This window comes from Siphateles boraxobius, unplaced genomic scaffold, assembly GCF_051911475.1.
Source record: "Siphateles boraxobius isolate OS27281-9 unplaced genomic scaffold, OSU_SipBor_1 6, whole genome shotgun sequence".
Classification (NCBI taxonomy): domain Eukaryota; kingdom Metazoa; phylum Chordata; class Actinopteri; order Cypriniformes; family Leuciscidae; genus Siphateles; species Siphateles boraxobius.
The window spans coordinates 24,226,829-24,254,552 of NW_027509186.1; the positions used below are offsets into that span (position 1 = coordinate 24,226,829).

Genomic DNA, 27,724 nt, shown 5'->3' on the forward strand with positions numbered 1-27,724 from the left:
TATGCATTAATGCCTCTTGGATGAACATCTCCACAAGTTGCACTAATTACTGTATAGCTTCTGCTTGCGATCAAGGTCATGGAGAGAAACCACGAAGAAAAGAAAAAGAGCTCTGCTTCTGATTGGCTGAAGGATGCATGGGCATTCAGAGGTTGCTTCTTGTTCTCTCCCTCATGTTATCTATTATGCAAACATCACTATTACTACTACTTATAGTTAGAGGCTTGAACAAACATTATTATATGCATAAATTGCAACAAAGATTAGAGAGACTTAACACCTTACCACTGTTTAAAGTTAAAATTCTGTTATCATTCTTTCTTCCGTTGAACACAAAAGAAGATATTTTGAAGAATGTCAGTAACCAAACAGTTGATTGACCCCACTGACTTCCATAATATGAAGAAAAAAAATACCATGGAAGTCAATGGGGTCCATCAACTGTGTGTTCAGCTGAGGAAAGAAATTCATACAGGTTTGGAACAACTTGAGGGTGAGTAAATGATGACAGAATTTTCATTTTTGGGTGAAATATCTCTTTAAACAATAATAATATTTATTTAACTAAAGAACAAGCATGAAATGTAAAATAATCAGTGTAATTGTTAGTCAGTGTGTTAGCATGTTGGTGTTAGTAATACAGATGACATCAATCCGACCAAACACAAACCATTTGGATAGAAATTCAAATCCGAAATGCAGTCACTGGAGGTGGTGTATCAGGCGAGAACTCCAATGCGGCTGAGGTCTCCCATGACCCCCACATCCCGTAAGCTCTCCAGTAGCCTCATGAGCAACTTCAACACCAACCTCATCATGTCTGTTTGCAGAGTCACTTTTAAATTGCCATGATTACATTCACGTGTGAAGCCACACCCTTTCAGCAAGCCACTTGTAACCTAGTAGCCGCGTTTCCACTGTCCGGGCAAAAGCGGGCATGATGTGCCAGGGCCAGTCGCTTTTCCACTGTCACTTCCGGGGCTTGATTGGGCCTTATCGGGGCTTCCTCGGGGCCAACGGCCAGAGTTTTTTGTTCTGACGAACACCTTGGTCCAAAGTGGGCCAACTCGGGCTTGAGGAGTGGTTACGAACAGAAGTGGAGTTTACCTGAGTTGGGAGACGGCAGCGCCGTCGTTTTGCGATCTCACTGTTTCCAGTGATTGCTTTCTGATTACTTTTCTAATAAAACTTCCATTTGTTGGTGAAATTATGGGTTTGTGTGGCGTTGTTCCAGACAGGCGTGTTACGGCCCAGTTTTAGTGAAGTGCTATTTAGCTTCTGGCCGACGTTGGAAACACAGCATGGTTTTGGACTCGATGCTACAGGCCCGAGGCTTTTAACACGCACACCCGATTTGCACTGGCCCGACAGTGGAAACGCGGCTAGTTACACAGATTCTAGCTGAGACTTAACAGTACACAATTCATACTTCAATGTTTCAGCTATGGATATGAATGAAATCTCAAATTGTATAATAGAATGTCTTCATCTAGCAGTGTAAATCGGATGTTGCATTCACTCCAAACAGCTTAGGAATCACCTAGCAACATTCTAGCAACACCCCTGAACATCCGAAAACCATATAGCAACAAGCTGAAGAACACCCTAGCAACTGCATAGCAACACCCTGGCAACCACACACCAGAGTTCGTTTGGGAGTGGACCAAGACCCATCTTTTCAGCGGTCTCTGTCCTCTTGTTTGGTGTGCACCAGGGTTCAGATTACAGCGTTCACACTTATTCAAATAAACTGCACTAACAGAGCAATCGCACAAGGGTTCGTTTTAATTGAACCAAACATGCCAAGTGTGAACGACCTTTGGGGTGGGCTCTTTTTTCATGGGTCAGTTTATACCAACCTTGCAACAACTCTTTAACAAACGCATAGTGACACCTTGGGTGTTTGCCAATATTGTGGGACAACAAACATTTTCTTTAGAAGCTGTAAAAATGCATTTGTATCCTCATTCTCCTCTAGTGTGCTGTCCTACTTTACAGTCTCACATCCCAGTTCTTACACTCAGAGGCTCTAACTTGTTTTGACAGATAAATTAATTCAGACTGTAAAAAGAGCTGACCAAGCCTTGAGCAAATTAGACAAGCAGAGGGGAGCCCAATATGTGCATCATGTCTTGCTTGGGCTTTCAGGAATCACAGTATCAAGGAGGGAATTGTGGCAATAAGAAGTTTGGTCAGGAAAGCAGCATCATCTAAATCCAATTCCACACTCTCCTACTGCCTCGATAAGCATAGGGCAGAATCTGAGGACGTCTGGAGAGTTGCCCCTCAGTGTAAGTTTTCTGTGTTGTTTTAAGAGAGTGGAGGAAGGGGGTGCTATTCACTGCTTTTTCACTGCAGGCTTCTGGTTTTTGACTGCATCTGATCGATATGTATTTTTAGGTGGTCGGTTACCGAGCACAATGGCAGGGCTGGCAAGCGTTTCATATAAGCACAGAGAAAAGGCTTTTAAACATCTCCCCGGGCACCACAATGGACACTCTTTGTGCCCACCAGATTCAGAGGGAGGGGGAAATAAAATGTTCTAGAAAGGAAATTAAAGAAGAGGGAAAGTTTGGCTGTGATGAACAAATGTTTTGTGATAGTTTGATTTGGTGTGTGAAAGTTATCCTCTTTTTGAAAGCTTTAAAAAGAGCTCTTAACTTAAGTAAATACTTAAGTAAATTATATTTTTAAGTGTTCTTTATGTAGTAATTAATATCAATGCACTAGAAGTATACTTGTAAGTGTACTATTTCAATACTAATTGGGACTAAATTGGCCCACTTTTAGCATATATAGGTATACGTTTAAGTATACTTTAAGTGTAAAAGTCAACTTTGAGTACACACATTTTTCATTTGTACTGCAACTATACTACAAGTGAACTTATAGGGATACTAATAGTTTACTAGTCAAATACTTATAGCAGATTTTTTTTGAAATCACACTCTCACTAAACTTTTATATTGCAACTTGTAAGTTTTCTTTAAGACAACATAACATCATACTTATAGTTTACTATATATTATTTTTTTGCACTTTAAAGGTACAATATGAAAGATTTTCATTTGATTTAAAATCACTTGCAGAGTGTGATAATTTTAGAGAAATTCCCATTTTAAATAATGGCTCGCCCCTGGTCATTGTCGCTTGTCAATGACTTAATATCTGCTTTATCCCTGGTTTCCGCTGGTACTGCCATAGTAACCATGGCGACAGACCTGGAAAACTACGTTATGTCTAGTGGTACACTCACGCTGTTGTTGTTTTGTTTAAACATTATGGACCATGGCAAGTAGACTTTGGGACAAAAGAAGAACTAAAACGAGGATCAATATCAGTGTGGCGTTTTCGAGATGCAGAGAGCTCCACGTCCATGACAAACTTCGACTTGACAGAGACTCCACTCTTGCATGTACTTTATTAGATAGGTGAGCAAATGTACATAAAAAAAAAAACAATGTTATATAGCTCAACATGATGAAATGTTAGAATATGATCAGTATGATTCTAATGTTGATCGAGCTTACTGCTAGTCTCATACAGCCAACAAACTAACACAATAACATTATAACTTTCAACACACTCAAATGCAGTTTAGTGTGATAGTGTAACATTAGACCAAGTGAAACAGCGCTGTGTTACCTCACAAGTTTAATTCGTCTAATAAACTGACCGTTGTGTGTAGTAATTCTGCACTTAAATGGGTGGTTTACTGCTTTTTTTTCTTAGCATGATTGTGTTTATGGGGTGCAATATAACATCTCTTCGTGTTTTTTTTTTTTTTTTAAGCCTTACTTTTCATAAATTTCACCTTTATTGTAAGCCGCTTTCTCCTCTGTCATTTGAACGACCGGTTGACTTCCTAATTCTATGAAACCACTCCCTCAGAAACAGGCAATGGGCTCAGACTGGTTAGTTGGGCAATTGGCTAAACTGCGTAGCACATGTTGTCCGGAAACTTCACGCCCATTACCTTTATGGGCGAAAGTTGCATGTGCTCCGGTCACATGTAAATAATGGTGTCAATACTGCCATCTCAGTTTGAGCCAGAATCAGACCCAGCGACAATGAAGAGAGTCAAGCAGAATCTCCCCAAACACGGCTCTTACAAAACGTTTCTGAATGGTACATTTTTGTATTATTATTATTATTATATTCTACTAATATTATAAGAATTTCGATAAGCTCTTACTTGAAAATGCTACTGCTGCTTGTTAGCTTTTGAGATACGGTTTTCTCCTGATTAAATATTTAATATAACTGAATAAATGACTGAGTAATACCGTTTTTTAAAGTTATTGTTTTATTGATATAATGAACAACCGTTTATCTATTCACAAACCTTAGTTTACTCGGTGTATCGTTTTCTTTAGGTGTACATGTGGCAACTGTGTTAAAATGCCAACAGAACGTGAAAACATCTGATAACAGCAGCTGAAGTTTGCTGTTGCGATTACATATAATTTTTTTAAACTTTATACATGTTTGTCTTATACACACAAAATAGCATCAAACTAACTGGCTACTATAAACAAACCGCGTTGGCATAGGTTTACGTTCTTGATCAAATCGAAAAATTACGTCATAAAGTATACATGGAAAATACATTTACAAAATTAGCACATAATTACAAATTCAGGTCCAAAATGTTTGTACGCGTTTGTCATAGACACACAGAATAGCATAACTAAGTGGCTACTATAGCCAGCGCTGGCATTTGTTTACATCCTTGATAAAAAATAAAACATTAAATCTAAAATTGTACATGCAAATACATTTAAAATTATTAAGTCTTACTTACAGGTTGTGGCTCAACAACTGCTGCCTCTGGATTTAAAGTTGGAACTGCTTCATGCTTTAGTAACAGTTTGTTGTTGAATCCGGCATTGAATTTGTGGAGATTCTGGAAGCTGTCTTCCGTAAAATGCGCAGCACAGAGAGTTAAATTACGATTGTAATTTTCTGGAACATAATCAAACATAAATTTTAGCCAATGTTGACGAACTACAGCGTCCGTAGGAAGCTCGAACACAGAAGACCTGACAGCTGGGTGAAAATAACACACTTTCGACGGCATGGCTACTGCTCTCCACTATAACTTTTCCTCTTCGACAAAGCAGCAGAAATATGGCCATGCCCCCTTTTTTGAATATGCCGGAGGGAGGGTTGATTATGGGTTAGTTACGTATAAAACCCGGGAGTATCTCGGTGATTAAACTTCCTGATTTTTAAAAGACGATATCTCTGCTTACGTTGAACTTTCAGCGCAGAAACTTTGCAGATACTGTTCATGCACCAACAGCAACATTACACACTATTTAAAATGAAAAAGTGAAATTGCAATCAACCACCCCTTTAATATAATATATTATTAAACTTAATATAAAGTCTAATAATATAAATATAATTAGATATATAATATAATTAATAATCAAATCAAAAGACTTTTCTGTCATTATGTCAAGTATACGTAAGTGCAAGTACGTAAAAACTAGACTGAAAAGTACTACTTTCTTATTTTTAGTTTAAAAGAAGTATAATAATAGCACACTTGAATAAATGGACTGCATGTATATAGTGCTTTAAAGTAACACTATGTAGTTTTTCAACCTTCATAATATATTTCCAAGAACATTGTAATGGTACATCGACTTACAATAGGTTAAATGAAACGTCTGCCATAGCCTGACGTGGTCTGTATCGCTTTTACTGGCACTATATAACTTCGGGTTTCGGGTAGTAACCGGAGCACAAAAAGAACTACAAAATTTGACTGCTTTCAGCATACATAGTTTTTCTTTGTTTGTGATGTCTTTGATAAAATCATGCATCATACTCTACCTTGTCTGTGGTCATTGTTGATTCCAAAGCCAGTGCTGGATAAACAGCGAGCGTGCGCGTGCGACAATAGGCTGCGGTAGGCTAAATTATTTATGACAGCGGTAATGGACAATTCCGCTTCCAACCTGTAGGGCGACCGCAGAGGAAAAGTTCCTTGGTGTTGCTTTAACAGACCCATTGCCACCAAAGCGCTTTACATATTGCCTCACATTCACCCATTCACACACCGACGGCGGTGTTATCCATGCAAGACACTTGGCCAGATGGAACCGGGGATCGAACCACCAACCTTTCGGTTTGAAGACAACCTAAATGAACCACTGATCCACTGCGGCCCCACATACAAGACTGGAATATGATTCCTGGTGGGGATAATCGACAGGGAATTTGCTGTCAGTTTCGCTGTGTAACGCTCAAAGCAATAGGTTGCAGTTAATTTACTGACTGTCATTCATGTCACAGCTATCATCAACGGGAAACCCATAACCGATAAAATCCATTATCCACATGCGTGATAACCGTGCACGTTTGCTACCCGAGAGACGTTTTTATCTCTAGTGATAAATATGTAATACATATGTTGCATTACACTGTTTTTTGCTGTAAATTGACATTTAGAGTATAGTGAGTGACCCCCCCCCCCCCCCTTCACTCTCTCTCTCACGGTTTATTAAACATTCACCACGAAAACATGCTAAATATTTGCTAAATATCTTGCCTCTTTGACATAACAGTTCATTTACTGTGAAAGCAATAATAATGCAGCGTTTACATAATTCACAGACTGTATCTCAGGTGCCACAGCTAACAAACATGACTTGGACTCTCGTCTGCATATTAAAATTGTACACATTTTTAGTCATCACTTAGACAGTCAGGGAATATTAGCGCAGAAGGACTAGCGTTGCTTTCAATTGTGCCTACAGATGCATGTGGCGGTGCCTAAAAACAATCCCATCGGGGTCAGAGGTAGTTTTGTCGTCTGGATTGATGACTGCCGCTCACTCAGGGGTTTATTCTACCTTTTGTATGTCATTGCTCTGTATTCCCCCTGATGATGGCTACGGGAGCCAGCCGGCTGTCATATTGATTAATGGAACAATAAAATTTACAGCCAGTGTTTACTTTATTCTCCTCATGCGAGTCTGTTTTCGAAGTACTCCTCTTTTTTTTAAGCGCTACAGTAATTCTGCTGTCCTGTTCTATTGTTGTGGTGATATGGGAGAAGTAGTGATTTGTACAAGCTGTTTCCTTTCCCTCGTCCGTATGCTGGAGGAGCAGAGCTGTCTAGACCGAGCTCTGCCATGGTGGGTAGGGACTGTGTTGTGCAAAGCTCAGACGGCACATGCTATGGACCATGTGTTGTGTTCCTCAGCACTGTGACAGCCCTGATGGTGGAGAGTCGAGGAGTAGAACTGTGGTTTGGGAATTTCTGTGCTCATAAAGTAGTACATTTTATTTGAATTCTTTTTCTTACATGGGTTAAAATGAATTATGATATTGCAAAGCATTTTTATCATTCATTTTTCTTTATAGAAATTGTTAAATTACTCTGCAAGGTGATTTAAAAATGCTGAGAATGTGAATTGTCGAATGAAAAGCTGAAAGCCTTATTTGAATGAAATAATGGTTGATCACATTTGCGCAAGTGACCAGAACTGTTCCTACCATTTATTCTACACATTCACTCTTTAGTGAATAATAATAATAAGATGAAATAATAAGAAGAAAAATAATGATTTCTGAGCACTAAATCAGCATACGTATTAGAATGATTTCTGAAGGATCATGTGACACCGAGGATTGGAGTAATGATGCTGAAAGTTTTGCTTTGCATCACAGGAATAAATTACATTTTAAAATATATTAAAATAGAAAACATTATTTATTATTTTACATTTTATTTAAAATAGTAATATTGCACAATATTTATATTTTAAATGTTACTGTATTTTTGTGTCAGATGTTTCAGAGGTCATCACGTTTTAGTTATCATTAGCTGCTTGAAAGGTCTGTTTTCAAAAACACAGTCACATTGGTAAAGGATGCTCCATGATATCTAACATACACACAAATAATACATAGCCTTGACCCATGGCCCATTTAGCAGAGATGCTCTCACATCAAAAGAGTGAGCTCGACATACAGTACTTGTGTTTCTCTTTAAAGGTCAAATGTCATTTTTTCCCCTTTCTATTCTACAGTATTTAAAAAATAACAACAAAAAGATGTGCATTCTACATCCATTTACCCTTTCTGACAGGAAAGATTCATTCAGAGGCAAAAGTACAAGTTCCTCACTCTATTTCTTTTTATCTCCCAGACCTAACCTCTCATTCTAGTGGCACAGCAGAGTCTATTAATCCAGTAACCTATGACTCACTCACTTTCTCTTGTCTTTCAGCTTTGTCCATCATTATACCATGTCTGTCTCTTTCATCTCTCTCCATTCCCCTTTATCTGTCCCTGGATCCCCAGTGTGAGGGCCGCCCATGCAGGTGAGGGGAGTCTGAAAAGAAGCTGCTGGCAGTCTGCTCATTCATTTCCCCATCATCATGGCTACTATTTGGATGGGTGTTTGTCTTTCTCCTCTGGCAGTTCCTCGTGCTAACAGTTGAGTGGGAACAGAAGGAATGCTGATGGAAACTGGAGTGGTTGCTGGCTGTGATGGGAACATTTGAGACACAGGCCAGTAAGATCTGACTCACTCTGGCCAGGCTTCCATTACAGAGCCTGATCCAATCTGATAGCACCCCCCCCCCCCTACCCCCCATCCCCCCCTCTACAGACACACTTCATCGATTGCTGTGTCAGGGGCCATATTATACCTTCCCCTCATGTAACTCTCATCGACAGGCCTTTCTCTTGTGTAGTTAGCCTACAGGATGACATTTATACAGTGTCTGCCTGCATGGGCGCACGCTGACAGCCCTGTTAATGGCTACTTTACAGATGGCATTTACTCCACCAGCCCATTATCATCAGTACAACACAGCTTGATCACATACGGGCATAAATAGAGATATTGCCATTGTTTTTGGCCAGCCATTTGCCTGCCTGTGGATATTTATGCTCTGAAAACCTTCCATTTGTTAAAAGCAAAGGCTTGATACAGCTGTCTTTTTGTCCCACTGTCCATCAGCTTAACTGTAATGAATTATGTGACAGAGCTCTTAAAAAGCTGAAATGGATGCTGAAATAATAATCGGGGGCAGAGACACAGCTGTTGTGTCCAAAACATGAATATCAGCTAATATTCTCTAAATTAAATCAACCGGGCAGACATAGCATAACGCCGCAGCCAATTTTCAGTATTTGAGTATGAAGATTTGACATCCCTACATAATATAATATGCTTGTGGGTGTCGTAAGGCAGAAATTATGCTTATGATTACACTAGACATTTAAATCACATTGGCTTTTATCAACAACAACAAATTAAAAAAAAAACTTAAATATCATAAAGAAGTCTCTGTTCCAAAACCTAGTGAAGCTGCCTTATTGTCTAGTGTCTATCTAAATGTGTATACATATGCAGCATCTCCAATAACTCACACAATTCTCTATGCCTCTTCTATACCTGTTAGGCACTTTATTTCTACTTTTTGAATATTTTCTTAATTTTTTATTTAAAATAAACTCCTTTCCTAACTGATATGTGATGAAAAATGAGAAGAATGGGTTCAGAAAAAAAGGCAGATTTGAACTAAAGCCGGTTGCGTCAAAAGCTAACGCTGCCTGCCTTACTTTCCACACCACTGATCCTGTTATCGACAGGCTCATTTAGAAAATTGGTGGGTGGAGTTAGTGTAAATAGCCTCTGCCAATAAGATGGGCTATTTGGATTTGGTGTAAATAGACACTTTGCATTTAGTTTCATGCTGTTTGGACAAATAACAATTCTTAGCCATCAAACAATAGTTGTTTTGAAGCTTTTTAACAGGGATGCCCAAACTCAGTCCTGGAGGGCCACTGTCCTGAAGAGTTTTGCTCCAACCTCAATTTAACACACCTGGACCACCAGCTAATCAAGGTCTTATAAGCTAGAAACTTCCAGGCAGGTGTGTTGAGTCTGGCTAAAGCTAAACTCTTCAGGACAGTGGCCCTCCAGGACTGAGTTTGGACATCCCTGCTTTTGAATGTGTCTAATGCATATATTTTAGTCACTGCACTAATATAAATGTATTATTATATACATGCATTCATTTATTTGATGTATCATACCTTCTAATTCTGTTCTAAATCATGTCTAAAATTGTCCTAAAATCAATAATCAAAAATCCTACATTTTCTCAATTGCAAATTTTAAATGTTTGGGTGTCGGTTTGGAGTAGAAACATGATACTATCATTAGAAGAGGCTTTCCATTTTACTTTGGTGCATGCATCTCAAAATGTGTTTCTGGCTCTCAGTGAATCAAAATTATGAAGCAGAGCATTTTCAATCAATATTTTCCAGTATTGAATAAAAAATATAATCAAATTTATAATAACATTTCTCATGCCTGCCTTCTTGGATGAACATTTCCCCTGAGCTTTTCGAGGTACATGACATTTGACTTAAAGTAGGTATTCTAGAAGATAGCATAATTTTGCGACCTGCTGTTTGGAACGGCCTTCACGTCAGGGACACGTCTGTGATTATTTAAATTGATGTCTATTTAAGCAGCAGAGTTAAAATGTACATGCTCTTGAATGCACCTAAAGCATAAAATCATCATGCCATTGTAGAAAAATATACCAGTGGAACTGGAATAGAAGCTTTCAACAGCTGTTTTAAAGTAGTATCTGATGATCAGATCAGTTCACAATGTGAAGATTACATACAGTACACATGCTAACAAAACCCTATATGTAGCTAAACACACAGCTGCCGCACAAAATGAGATAAAAAAGGCTTTTCTTTGTTGAGATCAGTGTTGCTCACTCCAGGATGTGCCTTCTATGGCAAATGGATTGCTGAGCCTTTATTGAAAGCAATAGCTGGTTCCTTGTAAATGCTTAGAACAGTAACATTCCCCCTAGTGGTGAGTTCTCAGCAGAAAGATTCAGTAAATTTGAAACTCACAATCCAAATGGTTGCCTCATCTGCCTCTCTCGGTTAGGATGCATTAGTCATAAGGTAGCATTTCTGTCACAAGCGCCGGGTCGCACAAAGAACCACCTTGTTAACTGATGAATTCTGGTTGTTGATTTACTCTGGGCTCCAAAGTGGCGGTTTGACTAGCTTTTATAACTCTAGAATACTCAACGCACCCCGCTGATATTTTAGGAGGGGGATGCCACTTAGGCTGATATTTACAGAGGAGTCCTCTGGCCCTGACGTGTCTCTGCAACCGTCTGGCATTTTACTGCTGACAATTAGGCATGAAGTCTCAGCATGCAACATTGTAAACAAATGCAGCATAATGTCAAAAACAGTGAATCTGTAATAGCCAGCCTCACTCCACTGTTGGAATATTACCTAGCAGACAGTACAGAAAATACAGAGTTCACATTCTAAAGTAGACAAATGAGATCGCATTGCATTACACTGGAGATGTTATGGTGTCATCTCAGGTCAATGTGTTTCTCTCTGTTGGAGGTCAGGTATTATGTACATGCCAAACAGATATTGATTTAACCTCATCTAGTAGGTTATGCATTTGCAAGCATCATAAAGCGTGTTTATTGCAAAAAGCAAATAATTTTCTTAATCATTGTTTTGTCTTGTTTTTTACACATCATATAAACAAGATACATTTACCTGAGAAGCAAAATTGCGCAAGTTAAGACTTTAATAGAATATATATGTATGTTATTTGTACTGCATAGCAAATTGTTTTTAGTAGAACTGGCTAAAGTAAATGTTAACTTTCATGTTACCTAATTTGCATGATCAATAAAGAAAATTAATAAAGTGAAACACTTTCATGTTACCTGATTTGCATAATTCCTGAATCAGACACATTAAAGCAGACTGTGAGTGCAAATAAACATGCATTCTTATCCATTTGAAGTGAATTCTGCTCTATGTGTTTTATGATTCTCTAACATTTCTTTTTCTTTTTCAACTTCAGCTGTTCTGCCATAACTTTAAAGTCAGAGGTCTTCAAAACAAGACCCCTGCTTATCAAAAGGCAAAGGAAGATTACTCAATGTTTAATCCACATATGTGGTTCACTATTAATACCAAGCTGCTTGGACAGTATCTCTATAAAGGATTGCCAACAGGACACTGTATCTCTCAATGGAAAACAGATCATGTTAATCCAAGAAGACATTCACACCCAACTTCCTGGGAGAATGGGAATGGAGGTGTGAGGAGGAGAGATAGAAAAGTAGTTGAGGCTTCATGGGGGATCAATAGTAGGGGGGGAAAGTGGGTTTGTGCCAGAACCCCTGAGAGAGGACGTGCTGACCAGTTAACACTGAAACGTAGTGGCAGCCATCTGGAAAGGGATGCTTGTGACAGGGAAGGGGGCAAATGGGCAGCAGGGAATAGTGAAAGGATTCGTATTTGTGGAGAGAGCGAGAAATGATCTATGCTGAAGCAAACATGAGGAATGGAATATCAATTATGAATCTTGGACTACTGGCTTGCATTCTGCTGCTCTATCCCAGTCTGTTGGACACACACTGCAGCTCTCTCCTCAGCCCTCTTTAATCTCAGCCCTGGAGGTCATTCCTTCCTCCTTCTAGACTGGCAAGTATAATGAGCGGGAATAAGAGGAAGAGTAGAGGAGAACGGGTGGCGAATGAAGAGAGGCCGAAATTAAAAGATGCCCGTTTAACACCTCCTGCCAGGCTACAGCTTTGCTATATTTGATTTTTACCATGTAAGCTCAGAGGTGAGAAGTCAGAGATAATTTTTGTTCACCTCGAGCACATTTAATGTCAAATCAAATATGTTCTCCATAAGAGGCAGGATTGTATTGTGTGTTTTGGGTGTAACAATCTGGCATGGCAAATATAGTTGTCACCATAACAGTAAAAATGTAACCCCTTTAAATCATGTAATGCTTCTAACCATTTCTAGGTTAAGCTTTGGTTTTTGTACAAGCTTGGTGGTTGGGTTGTACAAATACGTATGACCCAAATCTAACTGTAACCATGATTGTAATAGGGGGAAAAAACACCATATGAGTTGTCATTGTAGTATATTTAATGCTTAATTATGGTTCTTCACACATGATGATGGCCCTAACCAAGCTTTTACAAAACCCAGATTCCAACTAAAACTAATTGCAAAACCAGACTAACCAGATAAATGATAACCCGTAATGTAAGCCAACTCCCCCTAATGCCCACAAATAATATATAGAAATTTCTAAACTATATATTGGTTTAACAAACACATTTACATCACTTTTCCTTTTAACTCACAATGTCTACAATGTCTAATAAGAAAAATCTTATTTTAGTTGTTTTAGCTTAATTTAAAGTTTTTCATTTATTTATTAAAATCTCGTTAAATCTTGCACATTTGCTGGAGAACCTCTGTAGGCCCTGGCCTCATAATGAATCATCTACAAATGAGAATTGCCATCATTTACTAGCCCTCATGTTGTTCCAAACCTGTCAACGGGTTCCAATGTTGTTTTGGACTCCACTAACTTCCATTATATAGACAAAAACTGTTTATCAAAATATTTTGTTTTGTTTCCACAGAAGAAACGAAAAAGTAATATTTGATATTGCATACAATATGACTATAGGAACATTACATCTATCCACAGATTTCATCTTGAGATCTCTGTGTGGATAACTGATGAAAACGCAGGGTTTTCATCAGTGTTCATAAATTATTCAATCCTGATGACGACTGATCTGAGCTGATGTTTTGTAGCTCTGAGGGTCACTGATATGCTTTAATCTATGGATGGAAAGCATGTGCTTTAGCTAACTGCTAATGGAACAGTATGGCTGAATGATCAGATGCCAATATGAGTATGTAGCTACACCACCGAGAGCACTCAGAAGTCCTTCAGATGTAACACAAACTTGATTTGATCCAAACTTAAAAAGTACACATGCAACTTTGTGGCTTGATTCCCAAAAAAGCAAGGTGGGAAAATTACGCCGCCTGTTGCTGGAGAGCGGACCACAGTCACGGGGGCTTTCTCTGATGATCCATTAGGCTGCTCTGGAGTCCATTTGCTGTAATCCCACCAAAGGCAGTCACTGACCTTCCCTGTGTCACATCTCTAATTAGGCTAGTTTGGATTGCTGAGCGATGGGCTTTAACGTTAGCTTCTGAGCTCTTGTGATATGTGCCATGTCATTAATGTACAATCAGGCTCTGGGTTAGTAAGAAAAGGAGGAAGCTTCAAAAGAGCTCTTCTCTCAAGTAGATGTGAAAGTGTCATTGGTAATCGGATTGAGGCTGGAGTGAGGCATGCCCTTGAATATCCCACTGCAGGCTTCTGTGCTTTAATAACTCTCTAGTACTAGAATGTTGTAGTAGTACCATTAAAGAAATAGTTCACACACAAATTAACGTTCTGTCCTCATTTGCACTCCCTCATGTTGTTCCAAACCCGAATATGTTTCTCTTTGTTGTGGTTGTGTTGTGTTGTGTTGTGTTGTCAAGCTCTGAAAATTTAGTAGTAGTAGTTCAAACTAAGGTTATTATAGTTTTGTTGAATTCTGAATTTAGTTAAACTATTCCCGTAAGTACTAAAAAATAACTTTAATATTTGAACTACCAATGCCCACAGAACTGACGGCCAGCAACAACAAGTAGGCCTATTTTTAGCTTCCAAGAAATACAAGACATAGGGACAAATAATATGAGACACACTGGCAGTCCTCCACACATCAGAAAGCTAATATGTCTGCTTTGGTTTTTAAGCCTCTAGAGATGTGTAACGCTATCATAGTTTGCATGTTTTTGCAGTGTGTGGTTTCTGAAGCATTTTAGCTGAGGTGGCTGAAAATGAGGCTCTGTCAAGTATTACTGTATGTGGCAAATTTGCTGACTCTTCTGCTTGACATGCCACTGCACTAATATGCTTGACATCGCTCAAGTGCTCATAACAACTGCAGTTTTCTTCTGAAGTTTGTAAAGGAGAGATAGACACACAGGAGAATGGCAACAGAGATGAAGGAGGAGATACACTGCAACTAGCTTTCAGATGCAGTATCTGTGGATGACAGAACATATGAGGTAATGTGTCAAAGATAGGGAGGAGAGACAGAGAGATCACGTTTCTTAGAGTGCAGCTGCTAGCGTAATGAGGGGTGATGAATGCCTCTCTCTAATCACTCTGCTATGTTTCAGAAAAGACGAGGAAAACTACATTAGAGAGTCGTGGTGTTTTTATGCAGCGGCAGATCTTAATCAAATCAATGAGGAGCACTTGAAAAAGCATGCTAAACAACAAGAGGTAAGCAAATAGCTCAAGAGCCATGGCTTTTTAGATGCTGCTTAAAAGCTCATGGAGTCAGGAAATCAGAGAAGTCATTTGTAACCCTCTCTTTCCTAATCTGAATGCTAATGGACAGGGAGGATCTCCCAAGTAGTGATTGAGAAGCTGTAAAGAGCGCATTTGGTAGTTAATGTGAGTAAGAGTGAGCGAATGAGGGTACTGAATGGATGAAAAGGTGGGAGGATGGGGTAGTTTTCCTATTATGAATCAAAGGAAGACAAGGCATCAATAATATATCTTGTTCAATTTCAAGGTGTAGATTAGAGCTCCCTTGGCGTGACTTCAGATAGTCTTTACATAATTAAGTTGCAATGAAGAACTTGAGAGCAGGTCTATTCTCTTATTCCGTCTGATAATGGAGATTTATGTGGAGCATTGTTATATGAATATGAATGATTTACATCAGCCGACCACTTTAAAGCAGGAATGGCAAGAAAGGTGTAGAAAAAGTGAGACTCTATCTATCTATCTATCTATCTATCTATCTATCTATCTATCTATCTACCTATCTACCTATCTACCTATCTACCTATCTACCTATCTATCTATCTATCTATCTATCTATCTATCTATCTATCTATCTATCTATCTATCTATATATAGGGCTGCTTTGCATCCTCTGGCACTGGAAACCTGCAGCAAGTGGAAGGCAAGATGGATTCACTGATGTGTCAGGAAATCCTAGGAGAAAACATAATGCCATCAGTGAGGAAGCTTATGCCTAGCGTCATTGGACCTTCCAGCAGGACAATGATCCCAAGCATACCTTAAATTCCACCAAGGCTTGGTTGAAGAAGTCGTCCTGTAAGATTCTACAGTGGCCATCACAGTCACCTGACCTGAACCCCATAGAAAATCTCTGGTGGAATTTGAAGAAGGCAGTTGCAGCATGCAAACACAAGAATATTACTTTACTTTTATATTACAAGAATATTACTTTATTGCTCATGAGGAATGAGCTAAGATTCCTCAGAAACGCTGCCAGAAGCTGGTGTCTGGTTATACATCTCATTTGCAGCAGGTTATAACAGCAAAAGGGTGTTCTACTAAGTACTAGAGATGCCTGCCATGAAGGGGTTGAATAGTTTTGAGACTATAGTTTTAATCATTAAAGGTTGCATTTTCAGTTGAATTTGAGGAAACCATTTAAAACATTTGGGGCCAGATTTACTAAACAGGGCAATATACTGTAGCGGGACAGCACAATTCAAAAAAGGCTTTGTGGAAAGTTCTGTGCGTGATCTACTGATGACGCGCAAATACAAGTACACAGAATCAGCTGGATCATTTCCATAATGACCAACGCAATATACCAGTTAGCGTCTGGTGTCTTTAGTAAATCCCGACAGTAGTTTTTTTAATGGCAAAAGAGGGATTGCGCTGGCACAGGCTGATAGTAAATCTGGCCCTTGTTGTGTTTAGCTATTTCAATTACTTCTGTTTGATTTGTTTATTGCAAACAGCTGAAAGTCTGTACATTTGCCAATGAACCTGTTTCGCAATGGAGGTTGAACAATTTGGATTACAACTGTGTGTGTGTGTGTGTGTGTGTGTGTGTGTGTGTGTGTGTGTGTGTGTGTGTGTGTGTGTGTGTGTGTGTGTGTGTGTGTGTGTGTGTGTGTGTGTGTGTGTGTGTGTGTGTGTAATATTAATAAGCGATTTAAAAAAACACAAAAAACCCTTTAAATTGCAATTGCATCCTATTTGTTGCCTCAATTCAAATTCACTGAATTAAAAGAGTATTCTCAATTCTCAGGTGGCAAAACCTTGCTGTACTGACCCAGTTGCCAGCTAATTCCCATTCTCATCTTCCTTCTTTGGCCCAGAGAAAATGTCCAATATTGCTCTTGATTTCGGTGAGAGACAGACAGACAAACACAGAAGAAGATGGAAGTGGTGGAAATCAATTATGTCAGCCGTAAGAGAGAGTGGCGTACTCTCAAACCAAGCACAGCCACCGCTGCTCTGAGCAGGTTAGCTTTAATCATCCGCAGACTCTCAGTCCCATTCAGCGTCTCGCCACTCTTAGCTGTAGCCCTTAAAGCTTTTGATATGGACACGTCTGCAGCCTTTCTCACTGCTCTTTTTCAGTTTGCAGTCTCTGGTTTAAGAATTGATTGCTCTTGCTTTGGCCCTCTGAATTGCTGCCTGGGAAGAGGGGTCCCTGCTCATTCAAAAAAAAAAAAAATGAAAGAAAAAGCTTACATCAAATCAAATGGAAATCTGGAGGAAGTAAGGAAGAAAACGGATGGAGCCGACCTTCTGTGATAATGAAGGGCATGGTACACTCTCTCCCAACATGTCTGTGATTCGTTATGAGGTCACAACCAGTAGTGATGGACAGGTGGCTGTTTTAAGGCTGCAACCCATAACAGTTGTGATGTTATTGAAATACTGCAAGCTTTAGAACTTTTTGTTAAGCTTTTTGAATCTGTTTGTTAACTTCAGAAGAAGATTTCCTTGTGCTGTCTGATAAGAGATAGGTCAATGATGTGATGCTCATAGGATCTAATTATTTATTCAAAAATACACTACAATTGCAATGTAACATATATACAATGACTTCAATACACCCATTCTTTGATGAAAATGTTTTATGTATTAAAATGAAATTAAAAAGCCTTTTCTTGAAATTCTTACATTTATTTTTTTATTACAACAGTGTCACTACTTATTAATTACATGAAAAAACTGTAATCAAAATCAAGGCAGTGTTGTTATTGACTAGAACTATTAAAAATTATTTCCTTGAAATAATGCTAATTATGCACATTTCTAATTAAAAATGACAAAAGCATTTATAAAAGTACTAATACTTAAAATTAAAACTTCAAATATAAAAACTAATTCAAAATATTAATAAATACTACATTAGTATACAAATAATGCTAAAATAACATGTGGTGGGACGAAAAAAAACATAAACCATGAAATTATATAATATAGAGTTTTCCTTTTTAAAAGATTTTTCAAGGATATGTGGCACGCAGGTATGTGGATGCCATCCTTAACGTGACTTATTGGCAGACATTTGCATGATAGTGAGGGATAGAAATAGAAAAGAATAAAGTCTTAAGCAGGACTATAGTGTTCAGTCATCCTGTGTCAGCCTAAATGATTTCTAAAGTGAGCAAACTGAGCATTCTGAGATGAATGAACACAATATGTGCTCCCAACCTCCCAACGTCGGCCTGTCTAGACGGCATACAATTGTAACATTACAAATCGATGATTCACCAAGGCTCCACTCACACAGAGGTAGACACCTCTATTTCTAGTAGGCCAGGAGGTTATTGAGTGCCAACCCACTATCATACAGACCCTGAGTCAGCCAGCTCTCTGAACTCTTCAAAATTAAACTTTGTGTAAAATTAGCCCTGTATGCGCCATTAACTTGTATGCGCTTTTATCATTTATCAGAGTGGTGCGCAGCAACATCCATGACAACGTACTGCAGAGAAGTGTGTTTGTGGGAGAAGAAAGGTCATTTGAAGAGTAACACCAGCCTGGAAGAGCAGAAGCTGCCCATGAATTAGTGATGGTGTTGCTCTTCCTGACAGTTGTACTCTCCAGAACACACACACACACACACACACACACACACTCTTGCTCTCAAACTCACTGTCGTTGATGCTTAACCCGTCTTTTCCCAGACCCTGCCAGGATATTCCGTGTAGATGTGGATCATGCGCTGCCCTCCATCCACCCCTAGACACACTCGCTTCCAGTTCTGGCCTCTCCTGCCTGTGTGTTGACATGCAATTAACTGGGGCAGAAATGTAGGTTTAATATTTAATCATTCATGAAAAAATAAAGTTCTAGGAAAGAGGAAGGTGTCTATTTTAGTATGCACATTTCTCTGAGCTGCAGATTCTCTCATGCGCTTTTTCTTTTTCTCTTTTTTTCCCCATTGGCCATCTCTTTTCTGCTCTCTCCGGGTATATGTTTACGTGTGAGAGGTAAAGAACAATTTTTTTCATGTGTATAAAAGTGGAGACAGTTAGAAGCAGAACATTTACAGGGAGACGAGGGGGAGATCTGTTTGTACAAAAGTGTCAAAAAAGATTATCTACATTTCTGTGGTTTGCCCTCCCTGTGAGTTCACTATCTGTCTTAGCTGAGCAGTGTTACAAAAATGTCCTTGAGGAACAAGGACGGGTACATGATAGTTATAGCATTGTCTTTAATTGATGTTTTTAGCTTTGATGAGAAGAAAAGCTAGCACAGTCGGTGGAGATTTTAAATTCATTTTATTTTAAAGTGATTTTAAAGTCACTGACAGTGATTTTAGCACTGGAGGTCACCATATTGTTGGTTGCTAGTAGGTTGCCATCTGCAAATGAGATTATTTGTCCATTCAAAAAATACGATATCATTCTGTTTTGATAAGTTGCTTCCATGAAAGGAAAATGGAAAATGAAAGGAGAAAACCTTTTTTGTCTGTTGCAGCAGTGCATTATGTGTCATAGTTTGAGTATAAATTCCTAAAATGTTCTATCAGCCAAACCCTTTTGACCTAAAATATTTACTTTAAGTAAAGATATTTTAAGTTTAAGTTAATAGATAGCCGAAGTTAATATTTCAATAATATAACAACATATTTCCATGTTCATTGTTCTCTAATGTCAGTTAACAGTGACATGAGATGCAAGTAAATAAATCCAATAGCCTATTTTATATTGTCCAGCAAGTATTTTTTATTTATTTATTTATTATTTTAAAAAATCCTTTATTTTAACTTCATAATTTATATGATTTAAGTAATTATTAGCCTCACGAACCACCAGGAGTTTGCAAACCCCAGTTATACTGTATAGAGGACATGTGCATTTCATGGGGGGAAAAGGCGTTTTGTGGATCTATATATCCATTAAATGGACAGTTTTCATTTTTTTGGCTAAACTATCCCTTTAAGATTGCATTTAAAGTGGTCCAAGCCATTATGTTGCACACTGTCTAGCCAGGGCTGTAGGCAGAGTTTATATTGACCAAGATCCCACATTTGAGCTAGTAAGGGGGGTTCAGGAGCATGATCACCCGAGAAATATTTTATTACTCTGATTTACATATGTGCACTTCAAAACATTTAAAGGCCAAACAAATTGGATAACAAAAGCTTTAAAACCATGTCAGATGGCAGAAGTCCGCTCCTGTTTCTCTCTTGCCCTGTTTCTTCCCCTCCTAAAGCTGAGCTTTGACTAATAGTCTTTTCATTTTCATCTGTGTCAGTGAAGAAAGTAAACATAGAGTCAAATGATATCTATGACCGTGAACTGAAGCGTCGCGCTGCGCTGGAATTCGCACTCAGCAGCTTATGTGAGCATAAAGCCTGCCTATATTTGAATGGGCATCTCAAAAGTAGTGTTAATTCTATATTAGGCAATTATTTTAGCCTAATGCTCTAGTTTATGATCAACGGAGACATAAGACGTCACATTGATGCCACGTGTCTTTAAGCACAGAATCCAGAAAATCACTGGCAGTGTGAATGAGCCAAAATCAAACGATCCCAAGACATATTATCAACGTATTTTCCGGAATCTCTGTATGAAAGGGGTTTAAGTTACTTGCCAACTAACTCTAGGGTTAACCCTAATTAAGTGTTACGGTTCGGGTACTAGGATATTGGCTGTTTATTAGTACTTGCTTGTAAAACCCATATTAATGCCTTATTCTGCATATACATCCCTTAATCTTACCTTATAGCCTACCTAAACTTAACTACTTTACTAACTATTAAAAAGCAGTAATTAGGAGTTTATTGAGGCAAAAGTCATAGTTAATAGTTCGTTAATAGTAAGAAATGTAACATGTTTCCTCCTTAAAAACATGTTATGGTCAAGTGAACCTGAAACTAATTTATTCTATAGGCTTCCAGTTCAGGCTATAAAATCCATATGTCCTCAAAATGTGCTTTGAAATGCATATCGAAATAATAGAAGAAAATTGAGTTTGAAGTTGTAGTGCTGACTTTACAATTCTGTTAGCAAAATATACTTGCATTTTATGGGTTCCTGCATTCCCTGGGAATCAACTCAGTGTTCTTGGTGTTGTTAGCATCATGCTGAGCTGAACAGGCCTGAGTGTGCATGTTCAAAATAAAATGTCATTACTGTATCTCCTCAGAATCAGAGTCACAGGTTGACTCCCTTTGCTCATTTCAAGTAGAATGTTTCTTTCACCTCAGTGGGTTCCTAATATGAGAAGTATGTGTGAGTGTGTATCAGGCTTGTGCAAAATTCAGAATTTCAGAATTGGCCTCCATTCAATTCATGAATTGGAATTTGAATTGGAATGACAGAAAGTGGAATTAAATTCATGGCAATTCAAAGAAATTCTACACAGTCACACACAGGATGACCACCATCAAACAAACCAAATGTGGGACGATGTGGGACATGTTACCAACACTAAAACATAACCTGAAACTGTTATATAATGTCCATTTAACTTAATAAAAACATTTGTATTCTGCATTTCAGCTGATAAAAATACTTTGTTATTTAGGTCCCTTCCAGACAATACAATTACATCACAATGTAACATAACATGTCTTTATTTTACTTGCCATTTAAATTCAACATCACTGAGCAAGGCAGCAGGCATCATGCAGATCACTATTTTTGAAACAGTTCTGACTAAGTCCAACTAAAATCCAACAAAATAAATAATGAACAAATAAAATATAAAACAACATGAAATTAGTTTATTGACAGTTTATTACTTCTGAGGAAGCGCTGTTAAATATAAGTGAATAGCTACGGCGCAAAAATAATAAATAAAAGGCTTTCTTACAAAGGCAAAATAACGCATGCACATTTTCTTAATATGAATATTAAAAACAAACAGACTGATAAAAATGTGGGACATTTTCTCAATATGCGACGTGGGGGACAAGGGGTGAAAATGCTGTGCGGTACAACACAAAGCGTGACGGGTGGTCACCCTAATCGCACAACAGAAAGAAAATGTTGAATCTCACATACATTCAGCGTTAGGAAGGTTACTTTGGAAATGTAATTGCTTACTGTTATAAGTTACCCATTATAAATGTGGTTTGGATTATTTTATTTGGATTACTTTATCAATGTAAATCAATTTCCTTTTAATTTGATTAGTAACTAATTAAATTACACATTTTACCTCAGTAATACAACTAAATACAATTACATTCATTTTGTAATTCAATAACATAATTTCATTACAGTTAACTCACTCCTCAACCCTGCATACATTTTGTTCTAATATATATATATATATATATATATATATATATATATATATATATATATATATATATATATATAAAACAAATGTCCACCTAAAATTGCTTTTTTTTCTTCTAAAGATTTACTAAAGTAATTCTGAGTCATGTTCTATCATGTTCTGAGTCATGTTCTATCATGTTCCACAAAATTATAATAAATCAAACTTAATTATTTGTTCTGTGACTAGAGCTTTTAACATTCATTGCTGGGGGAAAATATTTCCTATCTGTACAAGTAGTTCAAACTAATATAATTTATAGAATATGTAATGCAATCATATCTGACATATACTGTAAAGCTTCATTGTTAAACACTTCACTTAAAATATCTATATAAATTTCTTAGAATTTGTTTTGAATTGCAATTCTGCTTCCTTTAATTCAAATTCGAATTGTAATTCTAGATCCTGTTTTTGACATCAATTCAAATTCAATTCAAATTCAATAATTGAATTGGAATTTAGGATTCATTCTCAATTCAATTCTGAATTGTGCACAAGCCTGGTGTGTATGGATAATTATGTTCATGTTGAGAAGGATGTCTCCTAGAAGTTATATTAAGTCGTTAGCATACAGTTTAATAGAAATATAAAGTCTCCCGGTCTTCATGAGACAGGCCCAGTGATTGAATACGCAAAATAGTAAATATGCTGAGAGGACAATACATCTCTAAACACATTCCGCATTGAAAAAAAATCAATATAATGATACTAAAAAACTCCCTACTTGGCAGAATAATCTTTCTTTGGTAAACATAACCAAATCGTCTATAAACACGAAAGCATAAACATCAGTGAGTATCAATGATCGTCTTTTTATATCAGGATGAATCTGTTTATCGATCTGATCTGGCATCACACAGCAGGAGGCAGTAAGGAGCCCAGCTTATCCCACACTGCTATAACACACTGCTGTCAGGCCTCAAAACATCAGTGATTTAATTCCAAAGAATCTCAGGTAGGAGGACGGAAGCGAGGAAGGCTTTATTTGTTGATGACACTCTTCCTGTTGCCGATGCCAGTAACATGAGGGCTGAGAAAGAATGCCTAACTTGCAAGTGAGCTGTGATTTTCCCAATTCCGACATTCTCATTAATTTCATGTCAACATGTTCACTCTGATTCTAATGGACAGATTCACTTGTGGTCACAGCTGACTTACTGTTTCAGCCAGTTGGGCTTCCTGGGTGAGAAGGAAGGAAGAGTGCTAGATGACCTTGTGGGTGAAAAAGGAAACACTTTTGCCACCCTGCCAACCATCTCAAAGCACACAACCCTGACACCTTCTCCAAAGAGCCTCGTGTCCTTGAAAAAACTTGTCAAATCGTCTAGTCAGAGAGTGTGAGCTGAGTGCCGGTGACAAAGAGCCAATGAACGTTTTAAAGATTACTCAGTCCTGGCAGAACTGGGATTAAACCAGGCCAGGGAAGATCTGTGTATTGGACAAGAAAGCCACAAGAGAGCCATGCAGCTACTGGACACTTGAATGGGGCTCTTTAAACGTTCTTAAATCTTATGGTGGAACCCAAATCAGTTTATACTAATCCAACATTTAGTCCAAAAATAGTAGGAAATAGTCCAAATTAGTCCAAATAGTCTAAATTCCCTTAAGAGGAAATTATTTAAATTTGGAATATTGTGACAAGTATGTTTCTGGAAGAAACTTAAGACATGATGTTTTATTATAATTCGGGAGGAGCACGTTCAGGTATATAGGCTTAATTCCGGGCTCGGAGCCCTCTCCTCGGAGCACGTTCATATATATAGGCTTAATTCCGGGCTCGGAGCCCTCTCCTCGGACAGCACCCCAATACGCATATTCCATACCCTGAATAGACGTTTCAGAGAGTTCAGAAACAGTGCTTTCTGATATAGAAAATGTGTAGTTCTATTTCTGTTTAGTTTAATTGTGTTTTGTTTTTGTTTTCACTGTTCACGTTTTGTCTGTGTTCCTGATCATTGTTATTATTTTACCTTGATTACTCCCCTGTGTATTTTAAGCCCTCAGTATCCTTAGTTTCATTGTCCGGGATCGTCTTTCTTTTATGTGGTTGTGTGTCAGTTTGCTCCTGTCATCTCCTGTATGTTCTTTGTGGATCAATAAAGACGTGTTTGTTTGGATTCTTGGGATTACTACAGCCAATACTCGTGACAATTTGGTCCTCTTTAAATTATTTTGAGCCATCCTGGCTTCCCCTTGGATATTTCCTGAGGACCCCTAGTAGGCCTTGGCCCCCTGGTTGAGAACCACTGAATTAAACTGATTTACTTCAAATAGTTGGTCAGGCAACCCACTGACTAATCAATTTTGAATGTAGATTTGCACATCCCTAATAAAAATGGTACTACTACTAGCAATGCCAAGGTCATGTGCTCAATTCCCATTTGGTGTCAAATGTAACTGTAATAACTGTAAAAATGTTTGTTTTGAATAGTTTAAAAGAAAAAAATGATATGGCAAATATTCAGACACCACCCTTTGGGGGTTCCCAGACATGTTTTAGTCTTGTTTGTGGAGCTATTTAGCTTGGAGTATTGTGTTGTCTCCATTCTCTGTTTACAAAGAGTATTGACACTTTTCAAATGTTTACTTAATCTGTGGTCCATGGGGAGGATTCTGTCTAATACAATTACTTTTGTCTGCTTTGGGTTTGGTCTCTGTCTTCTTATTGAGTGAAGCATTGATGTTAGTTTAATGCGGCCAGTGGTAAACACTGTAGCAGCTCATTGTTTCTTATCTTGTCCATTAGCACTAAACAGCTGGGTCTGTTCCTCTCACCTCCTCCAGTTGACCTAACTGCTCTATGGTTCTTTGCTGTGGTATTTATCTCTGCCCCTGTTAAAGGTAATCAGAAGTAGTGTTAAGAGGACTTAAAGAGGACCAAGGAAAAAAACTAACTTTATTTAGTGTGTAATGTTGCTGTTTGAGCATGAAAAAGGTCATCAAAGTTACAAAGCACAAAGTCCACACAGATAGGAATTTGTTCTCTACACAGTAAGCACTGTTTCTGAACCTTGATTGTAGTCTTGAGTTTTCTTCCAGGAATGTAGGACACAATATTTCTCTTTTAAATACTTCCAGCCCAAGGCATATGCAAAATAAAGGGGCAATGCCTGGTTGAGTTGAATTAGGAACTGACAGTTATGGTAAGAGGTGTGGCATTTCCGAAGCAGTTGACCAATCACAAAACATTGGTCAGACCAATCAGAGCACATTTTGCTTTTCGGAAGGAGGGGCTTATAGAGACCGGAACTTAACACAGTGTTACAGACAGACTGGAAAGAGAGGTGCTGCAGATATTGAAAATATGTGAAAAATAATGTTTTTATCATTCAAGCATGTATAAATATTCTAGTAGAGCCCATAAACAAAATCAAGACTTTGCAAACGGGGATAATATGGCCTCTTTAATTTCAGGGGCGTACTGCCGCGCTCTGTTTTGTGCATCAGAATAGATTAGCGTAGGCACAAGAATGCACCAGGTGTGCACACATATTCATATGAACAGATACATTTTATGTTTTCTTAACATTCCACATGAGGACAAAGTCTAGGCATTGTTTAGCCTGACACAGCAGCTTCCACGCACTGATATCCTAACTGAATTAAAGCTGAAAGGCCTGTGGAACTCAACAGATCCCCAAAGACATTGTGTTAAAAAAGCTGGAACTGAAAAGCTTTTCTTTGGTCAATCAGTGCTGATTTGTTACACTTGCATAGAAGCACCAGTGGAACCCCATAGTTTTAGGCTGGTTGAGACTTTCAGAATAATACATTTTTAATGAAGACCATCGGCGGTGTTCATGGTAGACCCTTTACATGAGTTCTTGCAAATATTTGGAGTTTTGTTGGAGGGTATAGCGTCTGCATACAGTGACATATGACTTTAGTGATATACTTGTGGTTCATTATGCTAATAAGACTGTAGTCGGGATCTGATTCACACTATTCCTACTGTTATGATTTCAACCTGTGTTCCCCTGTCTTGTGTGTTCCTGAACTTTTACGTTATTTCCTGTATTGCTCCATGTTTTTCAGTTCTTTGTAGGTTTAATGTTGATTAGTATCCCCAGGTGTTTCTTATTAGCCACGCCCCCTTGTTATGTTGTGGGGCTTGTCTGCCTGTATATATATATCCCATTGTTTCACTTGTCCACTGTCAGTCGTTGAATGGACTTTCCCTGGTTTAGTGCGTTTCCTCCTGTTCTGTGTTTTCATTTGTTTTCACCAGTTAATTTGTGATCGCACTTTAATAAATCTAACCTGCACGTGGATCCGCTTCCCAGCCTGCTTCTTTGCCTGTCTCAAATGTTACATCTATTCAGCATTCCCTGCTTCCTAAACACTGAAGAGGGGATTTCTGTAGAAGTTCAATTACCTTGACAAAATATATTTTGTCAAAGTATTTAAAGTATTTAAGTATGCATTATTTGTTAAAATAAATCATTGATATATATATATATATATATATATATATATATATATATATATATATATATATATATATAATTAATAACAAATATATAACATTAAAATTACTATATTTACTGCCATTCAGAACTTTTTTTAAAATAAATTAATTATATTTGTCAAGGATGCATTAAACTGATCAAAAGTATCAGTAAAGACATTTATAATGTTACAAAAGGTTTCTGTTTAAAATAAATGCTGTTCTTTTCTAATCAAAGAATCCTGAGAAAGATTGTTGCATGGTTTTTCACAAAAATATTAAGCAACACATCTGTTTTGAACATTGATTTATAAAGTTATTTTATATAAACCCTAAATACAGTGCTCAGATTAAAATTATAATAATGAATATAATGTGGTTTGGTTGATTTTATGATTTTATCTATATCCTGTAAAAGTGATATTCTGGTGTACTCTTGTTCTTTATGTTGTTTGTTATGAGATTAGATGAATTCCCATGTGAAGTCCACTTCACCTCTAATGAGGTGATTTTAACATACCCTTTGTTTATAAGTTTGGCTCCCATTTTAGGGCTGGTGGAAACAAAATGGCAGTCTTTTATAGGCAGTAGTGCGTGCTAGTGGACGAAGTTGACTGAGCTCAGCGATGCTGCCACAGCAGGGGGCTCCGTGCCTGAAACTTCTTCAGGTCATCTGCTGTACTTGCATTTGTGATGAAATATTAAAGGCAGGTTGATCTCTCTCCGTCTGTCTCTCTGTCTGTCAACCTCTTGCA

General features: G+C 37.9%; 1 protein-coding gene and 1 long non-coding RNA gene across 3 annotated transcripts in view; one reads left to right on the plus strand and one right to left on the minus strand.

Annotated features, from left to right (window-relative positions):
• rtn4rl1b (reticulon 4 receptor-like 1b) overlaps positions 1–27,724 on the minus strand; it is a 196,778-nt gene that overhangs the window by 44,402 nt on the left and 124,652 nt on the right. Inside the window, exon 2 of one of the 2 annotated variants that reach the window (XM_077208314.1) lies at positions 18,876–18,997. The exons of the other annotated variant lie outside the window; for it this stretch is intronic. The gene's annotated coding sequence lies outside the window, so the exon portion shown is untranslated. The remainder of the gene's footprint in view (positions 1–18,875; positions 18,998–27,724) is intronic. 2 annotated transcript variants of the gene reach the window in all.
• Positions 15,089–17,881, plus strand: LOC143715643 (uncharacterized). The gene is made up of 2 exons (XR_013195845.1): positions 15,089–15,211; positions 17,010–17,881. It is a non-coding gene; the product is annotated as an uncharacterized LOC143715643 (long non-coding RNA).